The sequence below is a fragment of the Leptonychotes weddellii genome, chromosome 2, assembly GCF_054177405.1.
Source record: "Leptonychotes weddellii isolate Sample4059 chromosome 2, ASM5417740v2, whole genome shotgun sequence".
Taxonomy (NCBI): Eukaryota; Metazoa; Chordata; class Mammalia; order Carnivora; family Phocidae; genus Leptonychotes; species Leptonychotes weddellii.
The window spans coordinates 81,996,588-82,009,014 of NC_138370.1; the positions used below are offsets into that span (position 1 = coordinate 81,996,588).

Below are 12,427 nucleotides of genomic sequence, written 5' to 3' on the forward strand. Positions count from 1 at the left end.
CAAGAGCCACATTGTCCAAGTTCAAACTGCTGGTCCCACAATCACTAGCTGTGCAATTGAGGACAAATTAATCACATCTCAGTTCCTCATCAACCCAACGGGGATAACTACCTATCTCATATGGTAGTTGTGGAGTAAATGAGATAAAGCATAGGACCTGGCATCTAGCACGTACTGGAATAATGTCCATACTTTCTGGGGGGTGGGGGTGAGAACTGTACACATTTCATAGCATAGGTCTATTTTAGTTAAAAATATATTAGAGCACTGGGGCACCTGGGTGACTCAGTCAGTTGAGAATCCAACTCTTGGTTTCGGCTCAGGTCATGATCACATGGGTCATGGGATAGATTCCCACATGTGCCTCTGCACTTAGCTGGAAGTCTGCGTAAAGATTCTCTCCCTCTGCCCCTTCTCCCACTCATGCGCACGCTCTCTCTCACTCTAAAATAAATAAATAAATCTTTAAAAAATACTTTACAGCATTTATTAAATATAGTTGTGCATTTAGAGCATAAAAATATTTTCAGCACACTGTATATGTAGATGTGTTTGGTGGTGAGAGGAAAGAACATTTTAACTTTTTCTTTGCACATTTCTGTGTCATTTGGCTTGTTGCAAACATGTATTGCTTTTTGGAAGTGGGGTGGGTGAGGGTGCTAGCAGGAATGGAGGATACAAAAGCATAATTAAAGACTGGGGAGTGAATCTGGAAACTGAGAAGTTTGGCAGGTTGGTGCACAGAATGCACAATGGAGAGCCGCAGGTATAAGGCTGAGGGTGACCCAAGGAAGGGTCGTGTGTTCAAGGAAAAGGAGTGTGGACTTTACCCAGATGTTCATGGAAAATTCTGTAGAACAAAAGAAATGCAAAGTATTGGCTGTACCCCGGCAATATGAAAGATGAACACCTCTCCACCAAAACACAAACTTTTTTTTAAATTTTATTTTATTATGTTATGTTAATCACCATACATTACATCATTAGTTTTTGATGTGGTGTTCCATGATTCATTGTTTGCGTATAACACCCAGTGCTCCATGCAGAACATGCCCTCTTTAATACCCATCACCAGGCTAACCCATCCCCCCCACCGCCCTCCCCTCCAGAACCCTCAGTTTGTTTCTCAGAGTCCATAGATAGTAGGAAACACAAACTTTTCTGTGGCTCCCTTTTACTCTGTATCAGGATAAAGTCCAAACCCAAGTCCATGGGTCTTATCACCAGCCTTCTTACTCCACCCTACTCCAACCCCAAAACTCTACAGTGAACTACTTGGAGTTTTTAGAAAGCTCTGCTTTCCCCAGGTTCTAAGACCTTTGCTTAGGCTGCAGCTTCTGCCAGCAGTGCCCTTCCCCTATGCCATTCTTGTTCTGCCTGGCTAACTCCTCAGAGCTCAGCTAAAACACTCCATTTCCTGGGAAACTCAGCTCAGTCTCCCAAGGCTCAGTTTCCCTTCTAGGTCCTCTCCTATCACCCTGAAACTAACCTAAAAAGAGTACTTTTGACATTTATTCATAACTGTGCATTTATTGCCTGCCTTGCCAACTAGACTGGAAATCCATTAAGGGGTGGTACTTGATATTATTCCTTGCTCATTCTTCAGTACCTAGCACAGAACACAAAACACAGTCAGAGATCTATAAATAAAAAATATAAACAAATAAACAAATGGATATCTTTAACTATACAAGCCATCTAATCCCCTTTCTTGTATTCCATGTTTTCCCAAGAAGTTTCTGCTTTAATTCCCTGTCTTATATATGTTAGCCCATAGGCAGAGAATCCTCAACAGGTCATATCAGTGCAAGACTGGGTCAATGTGACAGTCATATTGCTCACTTAAAACTAACAAATTGGCATAGGGATTTTATATGTCAATCCTGTATCTTGGTTAATTTAAGTTCTGCCCTAGAGGAAAAAACCTCCATATACTGGCAAAAGCAGATGTTTGAGCATTCAAAATGAAGGGCCACAAGTCTAAACTATGGCAAATTATTATAGCAAAGGCCTTTTGGAAGGACTTTCCTGTTACATCTGGACCTTGATTCATTCACTCATTCAGCAAATATAGTAACTCCCACCAAATGGCAACCTTCATTCTAAGCTATGACAATACAGCAGGAAATAGGATAGACAAGATCTACCATCACAGAATCACATTCTACTGGGGGTTAGCAGAGGGACAGATAATAAACATGTAAAAATAAGATAATTTCAGGTAGTGCTAAATGCTGTAAAGAAAATCAAGCAGGATAAGAAATGATTAAAGTTGAGGGAGAGGGAGTGAGAGCTCCTTAGACATATGATCAAGGTAAGGCTTTTCTGAGGGGTGAATATTTGAGCTGAGTCCTAAGTGATGAGAATATTCTCAGTCAGACGTTAGAAAATCTGGAGGCAGAAGATTCTAGGCCTACAGAAGAACAAATCCAAAATCTCTAAGATAGGAATGAGCTTGGAATATTCAAACAAAGATAGAAAATCAGTATGGTTGGGGCATAATGAGCAAGAAAGGTGATATGAGAGCAACCAGAGGGTAGGTATAGAATAGATCATACAGGCTATAAGGAGTTTGGATTTTATTCTAATGCAAAAGAAAGACATTAGTAAAGTATAAGTAGGGAAGTAATAGAATCTGATTTATATTGTTAAAAGGCTAATGACAAAGAATGAACTCTAAGAAGGCAAGAGTAGACAACAAGAGGCTGTTGTTGTGGTCCAAATCAGAGCAACTGATAGCTTGTACTAGGATAGTAGCAGTAGACCTGGTGAGAGGTGGTTGGTCAGGTTTGGGATAATATTTTGGAGACAGAGTCAATAGGATTTGATGTAAAATTAGATGTTGGAGGCAAGAGGAAAAGAAGAATCAAAATTGTGATCTTTTGGCTCTTCTTGTCAGAAATTCCTGCATCCAGGACACCCGGGTGGCTCAGCCGGTTAAGCTTCTGCCTTCAGCCCAGGTCATGATCCCAGGGTTCTGGAATCGAGTCCTGCATAGGGCTCCCTGCTCAGCGGGAGTCTGCTTCTCCCTCTGCCCCTTCCCCCAACTCCTGCTTGCATGCTCCTGTGCTCTCGCTCTCAAAAATAAATAAATAAATAAATAATCTTAAAAAAGAAATTCCTGCACCTGTTTGCTCTTAAAAATTAGTGTTCTGCTGGAGAACTTCCTTTCAATAACGACAACAAAAATTTCTCCTAGTGTATGACAATATTTGAATTACCCACATCGATTTATTGTAGAGAATTCAAGAAGTTTATTTTGTGTTAAACTAAAGCTTTTAACCTGCTGATATATATATATATATATTTTTTGCAATCTAGAACATAGCTCATTTTCTAAAGACCCAAGTGCTTATAGAACCTAGGCTTGTGTCCCTTCACAAAGTGTCATTTCCTTGAAATGTTACAGATCTTTATGCCCAGAGCTTCTATTAGTTATCACTTCCTTATTTTGCTTTATAATCTTATTTTCTCATATCATGGCTATACTTTATATCATTGTTTTATGAATGTTAAAACCAAGGCTTAGGAGGCCCGGTAAATTATAGCACAAAAAGAAACAGAATGGCAAGCCTGATTTCCTTAGTCAACCCCCTAATGTATTCATTCACCTTCTGTGAAACTCGGGAGATAGTATGTCTTAAAGAACTGTTTAAGGCTACAGAGCGATTCTTTTTCTCCTGAACTTAACTCCTTTGATGTTTTATATATTGCCCTGTGATAGTCTCTTAGAAAATAACATTTTGAGGGGTGCCTGGGTGGCTCAGTTGTTAAGCATCTGCCTTCGGCTCAGGTCATGATCCCAGGGTCCTGGATCAAGCCCTGCATCCGGCTCCCTGCTCAGCGGGAAGCCTGTTTCTCCCTCTCCCACTCCCCCTGTTTGTGTTTCCTCTCTTGCTGTCTCTCTCTCTGTCAAATAAATAAATAAAATCTAAAAAAAAAAAAAAAGAAAACATTTTGAAAACAAACTACACTTATTACTATGCACAAATCTATAAGATATATACAAAATATTATTGGAAAAAATGCAAGCAGGATTGAATATAATTTCATGGCTAAAAGAACTTACGAAAATTCACAGTATATATTTATTGTGTTAATAATCAGAGCACTGTTAAGGATGGAGAGTATCTAGGGAACACAATAAACCATACCCCTCTTCCTACCAAGTTGTGAACCAACTGAAAAACAGGCAAAAGAGTAGACAGCTGAGAACTATCACTCTTACTGATAAAGCTGATGCTGGGAACAAGGCAGCACTAATGGGCCTCCCAACATTGAACCCTGGGACCAGGTATACATACCACTGAGTCACAGACTAGCAGAGCAGGACTATAGAAACTCTCCCCTCCACCCATTTCACAGACTTGTCCCTGTAAAATCTGCAGTATAAAGAAACAGACCAGAAGGCATGATTCCTGATGGCAGCCTCACAAGAGTGAGGCTGGCAAAGGGCTGAGCTTTCTCACCTAGTTTCTCACCATCCAGCATCTTGCCAGTGGGCCACTAAGAGACCCAAGTGGCTGAGAGCATTAATAGAATCCCCTGCAACTACACATTGCTCACATAATTTTGTTGTCTTAACTTTAGTAGTCTCCAAACTGGAGTCAGTCTACCATGGGATTCTACAAGTACTTTCCAAGGAGAATACAGATAATTTTTAGGAAATCAAGTCCATTTATTCAACTTTTACCTACTCTTTCCTAAAACTGAGCTGCCTAAAATGTGACTGAGGTTGAAATGTCACAACAATTCTGTTTATCCAACTCCCTTTAAAAATCATTTTTTTCCCACTTATAAAAAACAAGCATCCTCTCACTCATCCCAGATCTTACCATGGCAAATGTTCCCATGTACAAAAAGCCTCTGAGTCACCACACTAAAGAACAACTCTAATATCGATGTCAATATTTAATTTAATCGAGGCATGATAAATCTATAGGAGGACTTCCTGATTTTCTTTATCTTATACATACTCTATTAAGAGAAAAGCATGGTGGGGCACCTGGGTGGCTCAGTCGGTTAAGCGGCTGCCTTCGGCTCAGGTCATGATCCCAGGGTCCTGGGATCGAGCCCCACATCAGGCTCCCTGCTCAGCAGAGAGCCTGCTTCTCCCTTTCCCTCTGCCTGCCACTCTGCCTACTTGTGCTATCTCTCTGCCAAATAAATAAATTAAAAAAAAAAATCTTTAAAAAAAAAAAAAGAGAAAAGCATGGTGCTAGAAATTGGGTATTTTGGTCTGTGTTGGGGTGTTCTGAGTTTTTTTTTAAAGATTTTATTTATTTATTTATTTATTTGAGAGACAGAGAGCATGTGTGGGGGAAGGGCAAAGGGAAAGGCAGAGAATCCCAAGTAGACTCCACGCTGAACCTGAGGCAGGGCTTGATTTCATGACTCAGATCATAACCTGAGCTGAAACCAAGAGTCAGACACTCAACTGACTGAGCCACCCAGACGCTCCTGGGGTGTTCTGAGTTTTATCTACATTGTAGAGTGGGATGGCAGGAGTCATGATCATTTTTGCCCAATGCCATTTCCTCTTCCATTCCCTGATAATGCCAAAGAACACTGTTGAGATAGCCAAGAGAAATACTGAAGGAGGTTGAGCCCTACTTCAACTGGGTAACAAACTCACAGCAAGATTTCATATATCTATCTCAGAATTCAAGTATGGATGATTTGTGGAAAATATTCTGGTAAATACCAGTCAGCTACAAGGCACACCTGCCTCAGGAATGAGAAAGAACTTGATGTAAAGGCTCATTCTATGTCTCAGTTACATATTTCAGATGATTTTAAGGAAAAGGATGTTAAAAAGTTCCAAATTTCCATCAACAGATCAATGTTACATGTAAAAGAAACATACATATATCAGAGGTAAGTCAATGTTCTGTATTCTTGAGCAATTATACAGACTCATAGGAGAAAATATTTTCATTAATATTTCATTAATTTCATTAATTTTTACCTAACGATTATTGAATACAGTAAATCTATACTAATTTACTCCCACGACTGTTCATTGTCACTTGTTAACCATCTCACCTCATTATTCATCCCCATCTTTTATGTAGATTTAGATATATAGTTTTCTATTGTATTTTAATCATTTTTGGTAAGCCCTATACCTAATAGTCCTATCTTTTTCTGTCTTTTCCTATTCTGTCTCCTAACAAAAATAACATTCATGAACTAATGATGGGGGGGAGCTCCAACCATTTCATTGAGAGACATATTTCCAATAAAATTTTAGTTCTCTTTAGTAATGATGTATAAAAATTTGTAACAGGGGGCGCCTGGGTGGCTCAGTCGTTAAGCGTCTGCCTTCGGCTCAGGTCGTGATCCCAGGGTCCTGGGATCGAGCCCCACATCGGGCTCCCTGCTCTGCGGGAAGCCTGCTTCTCCCTCTCTCACTCCCCCTGCTTGTGTTCCCTCTCTCGCTGTGTCTCTCTCTTCAAATAAATAACTAAAATCTTAAAAAAAAAAAAAAATTTATAACAGTTATGATCAATTATGTACTAATAATAATTGTAATAATAATTCAATCCAAAAGTTTTTGACACTTAGAACCTTTCAGTAATAGAAAATTGTTTAAATTATAAACAAATTTTTATTGCAGAAAAGAATGATAAGGTAAGCAATAAAATATATTTGAACATAAAATATATTTTTAAACCTTTTGTGGGGAAGTAGAATGAAAATACAAACTCAAAGAGAAAAAATAATGTAAATTTCTGTAAAAATAGATGATGATGAGTATTCAATTTCTATGGAATTTAATTTCATTAAATGTATTTTAAACTTCTTTATTTTAAAATATTCGTATTTACTTTAACCAGAAATTACATCTTTTGCAACTAAACTTAGGACAAAAAAATTTTACATGTCAACTTAAAAATTATTTGGGGGTTATGTCAGCAAAATGTATGAAGACCATTGCCTTAACCCCTTCAGCTTACCCACTGAGATCAACTTGGGATATGATTATCCTCCTTGGATAAGAAGTCAGCAGTCAGGGCAGTCCTGCTCCCACCTTCTGCTCCTACCTTCATAAGGTCACTTCTCCAATACAATGTTCACCTCTTTTGTGGGATCTCCTGGAGTCACTGGTAAAGTGTAGATTTTGTTCCCAGAATGCCTTGAATGGGTCAGAACAACATATCACTAAATCAGCTCCAATGCTGTTCTGTACCCAAGGCTATAATTGACAATCTATTCTATTCCATCTCAAATTATGTCCCCCTACCTTTTTCAACATTAACAGAGGTTCTAAAAGGATCAAACAATAACATAAAAATACTCTAAAAATTAAAAGCCAAAAAGATGTGCTCAATTTGATTATGACCCTCCCCAATATGAATTTTCCAGGGAGAAATGAAAAGTTCAGATATTAAATTATCTTGTTCTTCTAAGTTATAGCCCAAAGTAATCAGTACTAACTTCCTATTAAATCTAAAATTATTGATGTCCAACACTGAACTTTCATGATCTTGTGAATTAAAGTTCAAACAACAGGTTTTGTCACTCCCTGGCAATGAACTTAGCTCCCAAAACTGAAGCTCCCCTTCCCCCAAGGGGCCTATCTTGCTAAGCTTACCCCAAACATCCCCTGGCATGGGCAGGACCCTGTGAAACTTACGGTATGAAGCAGCAGAGCAGAAGGCACACCTTCTGTGGGAGGCCTGACTTCTATGGGAAAGGGGAGAGGAAGAAGGTGGGCTGCACACACCAAACTTACACATCAGGAAACTTGCTAGGAGCACTGGAATAGAGTATTGAGAGTTATGGTAGTGGCACCCACTCCATACTTCAAGAAACATCTGATGTGGGAAAGAAGTGTTTTCCCCTAAAATAAAGAAATAGAAAAGAATTATAAGACATAGGCTCTCTTATTTAAGAAATATTTGTTGAGCACAAATTTCTGAGCTAGATTTGCTGGCAGATTCATAAGTGAATCAGAGGTGGATGCTGCCTAATGACCAACCACTAAAATTTGTAACATATACGTATATGGATATGTCACATATTGTAGGTTTTTGCTGCAGCAGTACCCTACTTCCAGTACCAATTTTTGTATTAGTGTAGATTAGGCTTTGTTTGCTAGCAAACAACCCCAAATATCTCAGTGGTTTAGAACAGCAGAGATGTGTTTCTCATTCATACAACTGTGTATGTTAGCTGAGGGCTCTTTTCCACTTTGTCCTGACTTTAGGACCCTCACTGACAGAAACAGCCACCATTTGAAACATTGTTGGGGTGACAAATTAAAGAACGCCACAAATTCTTTGTCATTCTTCTCCTCAATCTCCATCAAGACGTGGAGTTTATTTCTCCACCCTTTGCAACTGAGCTGGCCCTGTGAATGCTTTAACCAACAGACTGTGTTATTTCTAGGCCTAAGACTTACAAGACCTAGAAGCTTTTGCACTTCTGAGAGTCTTGACCCACCATGTCAGAAATCAGGCTACTCTGCTGGAGAAGCCATGTAAAGCGAGGCCCTCGGATAACAATGGGAAGTAGAAAGTCTTGGACATTCTAGCATCTCCAGCCCCAGAAAATACCTGGCTGGAACAACATGAGATCCCAAGAAAGATTAGACAACTGCCCATGAGCCCACAAAACCATTAGCAATAGTAAAAACAATTACTGTTTTAAGTCATTAAGATTGGGGTGATTTGTTATGCAGCAATAGATAACTAAAACATTCCCTCACTGTGTGAAAGGGAAAGAGGGCATGAGAAACTGTGCATTCTTAAAGCTTTTACTAGGAAGTGACACAGATCACTTCCAATCACATTTCACTGGCCACACTGAGTTCAAAAGGCTAGAGAAATGCAATTCTACTATGTGTGTAGAAAAGAAATGGAAATATTTGGTGGCTAGTACTATTATCTCCCAGAGAAAGGTCAGGGCTGGAGAGGTACATCCTCCATAGAGAAGACAAGTAAATCACTAAGTAGATAAAATGTCAAGAAAAAAAAGAGTAACAAGGGAAGAACAGAACATAGATAACAACAGATGCTTGTAGATGACTTCTAGGTAAGGTAGGGATGGATATAAGGAAGTAAAGGAAGGTGGAAAAGACTCAGAAAAGAAACATCTACAAAGGCAAAAGGAGACATCTAGGGATCCAAAGGAGTTTCAAGAACAGAACAGTCAAGAACATAAAATAAAATGGATGGTATAGGCAAGGAATTTGTAAAAATTCAAAGAGATCAATGTGAGCTGATATAGTCACAGGCCTGGAACAGAGGTAGAATTAGAGAAGGAAATGAAAGACAACAGAATTTGGATGGTTGGAAAGGAGAAAGAAGGTCACTCTCAGTGAGGAAATAAAGTCTTGAAGTGGGGAATAAATTTAGCAATTGGGAGAACAGGGAGTAGGTATTGTAAAGGGAAACACATCAATGTAATCAAAGTTATGTGTAAAGTAGATTACGTTTGCTGCAGGGAAAGCCATTTGTGGATTTATGGAGAGCTTTGACTGCTAACTGAGATTTCTGAGTTATTTCATTTTAAATAGCTGAGCACCACTGGAGATAGGGTGCCTGAGTAAAGGAAATCAGTATACAGCACTAGTCCCTTCATGTAGAATGAGGAAGGGAAAGACAGAGCAAGCCATGAGTCAGAAAATTACAGTATTCAAAGCAGGAGTATCCTACTGGGAGAATTACCTGGCAGGGGTGGGGGCGGGGGGACGGGGAGAACTCCCTTCTAGACCAGTTCAGGAGGCTTAGAATAAGTTGCTAAGAGAACTGAAAAGAAAAGGGGGGGGAGGAGGTTCAAGTGTGGAGGAGTTGAGATATTTATCAAGGATATAAAAGAAGAGCACCTGGGTGGCTCAGTCAGTTAAGCAGCTGCTGCCTTCGGCTCAGGTCATGATCCCAGGGTCCTGGGATCGAGCCCCATGTCGGGCTCCCTGCTCAGCAAGAGCCTGCTTCTCCCTCTGCCTGCCACTCTGCCTACTGTGCCCTCTCTCTCTCTTTCAAATAAATAAATCTTTTAAAAAAGAAAAAGGATATAAAAGAAAATGTTTAACTTTTTACTTCCATGGCAGAGAAGGTTGGTTACCTACCCAACATTCCCCACCCTACTTTCTTGACAATACTGCTCAATTCCTTTCTTCCCTCCAAACCAATCAAGGAAAAGAAATCTACACATATATAATTGAGCTCCAAGGTAAATCCTGATAGGTTTAAGCCAATTGGTTTAACCACTCAACTAGCATCATCTTTCTAGGGAGTGTGTGGGGTGGGAAGAGGGTTGGTTTTTTTGGTGCCCCAATGCCAGAGGTGTGCTACTGACATTTACTGGGAAGAGACCAGAGATGCTAAAATGCATGCCACAATCCTGCACAAAACCTGCCAAAAGCTAGATAAACTCTTACCAATCATGGTAGTCTCAAGCTCCTTGTCAGTTACTGTTTCAGGGAATAGTGACTCACTGGTCAATAACATATAAGGAGTGGCCTGCTATGAAACCTCTGGAGTGGTTTCTTCCTGCTGTTGATGTCATCCCAACTGTATGACACCTGGTACTGCTACAAGCATCCATCTTCTCCCCAAAACCAATTTCTTCCCAATCATCCTGTTTCCATCACTGGCATTTCCTGTTACCAAGTCCTAAAGCAGTTTTGGCTTCTAACCATTAACCTCAGTATGACTATTCACTCAGATTTGCCTGGGACAATCTAATTTTAATCCCGTTCTCCCAGTATATAGTGCCCCCTTTCAGTTCTAGAAGTATTCTAGATTGGAGGCTAGATTATATGGACACTTACTTTTCCCAACTAAATGCTGTTCACTCTGCCTCAAGAAAGTTACCTTTAAAGCAGGGGTGAGCAAACTATGGCCTGTAGACTCTTTTTATACCTCTGGAGATTAAAAAAAAAAATGGTTTTTACATGTTTAAATGGTTGAAAAAAATCAGTATTTCATGACATCTAAAATTTCAGTGTCCATAAATAAGTTTTATTGGAATACAATCATGCTCATACCTTTAAGTATCTTCTACGGTTGCTTTCTTATTTTAAGACAGATAACTAATTACAAAAGACAGTGCCTAAAATATTAACGTTTGGCCCTTTATAGAAAAGCTTGCAGACCCCTGCTCTAATGCCACTTAGTTCTAAGTTTCCTCATTTCTTGCACAAATACCGTAGCCTACTAACTTGTTTTCCATTCTTTTTTCATTCCAATCCTTAATATCCCTGGTAGATAATCTCTCTAGAAAAGTTCTGATCCTGTCATTTGCTGCTATAAAATCTTCAATGGCTCCTCCAAAACGGGGAGTATTAAGTCCAAGCCTATCCGTTGACTAAAGACTACCAACCTAGTTTTCCAGACTTTGGTCCTCCTGACTACTTAAACCTTAAATGGACCACTTGCCGTTTCCCTAATGTACTTTAGTCCATATCACACGCCCCCATTGCTTGCCCATGTCTCTCCTCCATCGCACCGGTTCCTCAAGATTAAACCGAAACTGTTACTCCCTTAATACACCTTCATTCACTCATCACACCAGTAGTTCACAGCAGGTTGTTCTTGAGGTGGGTGTGAGGGAACTCACTGACAATAAAGAAAACAAACTAGAGCAGGAAGGAGGAAGTCAAACGAGTTGAGTGCTTTAAGTAAAGGGCCCAGAATGAGGCTTCAGAGGTGACATTTACGCCAGATTTTTTAAGGACCTGGGAGTCTAAAAAGACAAGACCTAAGGAGATAAAAAGAAGCTGTAAATAAAGCTGAATGAGAGAACAGAAGGACCACCTTATTCTATCAACTTCCCTATCGGAATAACACCTTTAGTCTAAAACCTGAAAGAAAACTCTACAAGAGCAGCCGTGACCAAAACCACCCGGGAAGCGGCTGCTCGGTGCCACCGAAGACAGCAAGTAGACTCCGGATGCCAAACAACCCCGGCGAGGGCTCCGTGCACTCATTCTGCGCCAGGAAGACTCCAGCCGGTCGCCAAAACTTTTGGGTGGTAGCTTTGTCCGCGCGCCCACGCTCCAGGCTTCCGGACAGGCGCGACGGCGCCCGGGTGAAAAAGAGACCCCGCTCAGTAGTTTGCTCCAACAATTAAAACTGTGTCGTGGCTTCCTACAAGCCACCAACCGGCGCCCTCGAAAAAGCGACCCAACCAGACCCCGCCTCCGAGGCGGCCTCGGCGCACGTGAAGTCCCCGTGCGGAGTGACAGCGAAAAGACGGGAGTTCGCGGACGCGAACCCCGGCCTGGGAAGGGCAGCGATTCCGGGGCGCACGCGCATAGCGAGGGACGGGGCGGAGCCAGCCTCCCAGAAGGGGTGCAAAGGAAAGGAGAGCGCGTGGCGCTCCGGCACCCGCGCACGCGCTGTAGTCTCACCCGGCCTTTGCGCGCGCGCGGCCGGCGCTGCATCTTTTCTTCAGGCCCGCCCCCCTCTTCTACTTC

General features: G+C 40.9%; 1 long non-coding RNA gene across 2 annotated transcripts in view; it reads right to left on the reverse strand.

Moving 5' to 3' along the window:
- LOC115941085 (uncharacterized) overlaps positions 1-12,248 on the reverse strand; it is an 88,733-nt gene extending 76,485 nt beyond the window's left edge. The window contains exons 1-3 of one of the 2 annotated variants that reach the window (XR_014142873.1): positions 9,833-12,248; positions 7,739-7,846; positions 6,960-7,138 (exon numbers count right to left, since the gene is read on the reverse strand). This is a non-coding gene — a long non-coding RNA (uncharacterized LOC115941085). Of the gene's footprint in view, positions 1-2,621; positions 7,139-7,738; positions 7,847-9,832 lie in introns of those variants that run through there. The other variant, XR_014142872.1, reaches the window with a different exon arrangement.
- Positions 12,249-12,427: the final 179 nt, after the last annotated feature.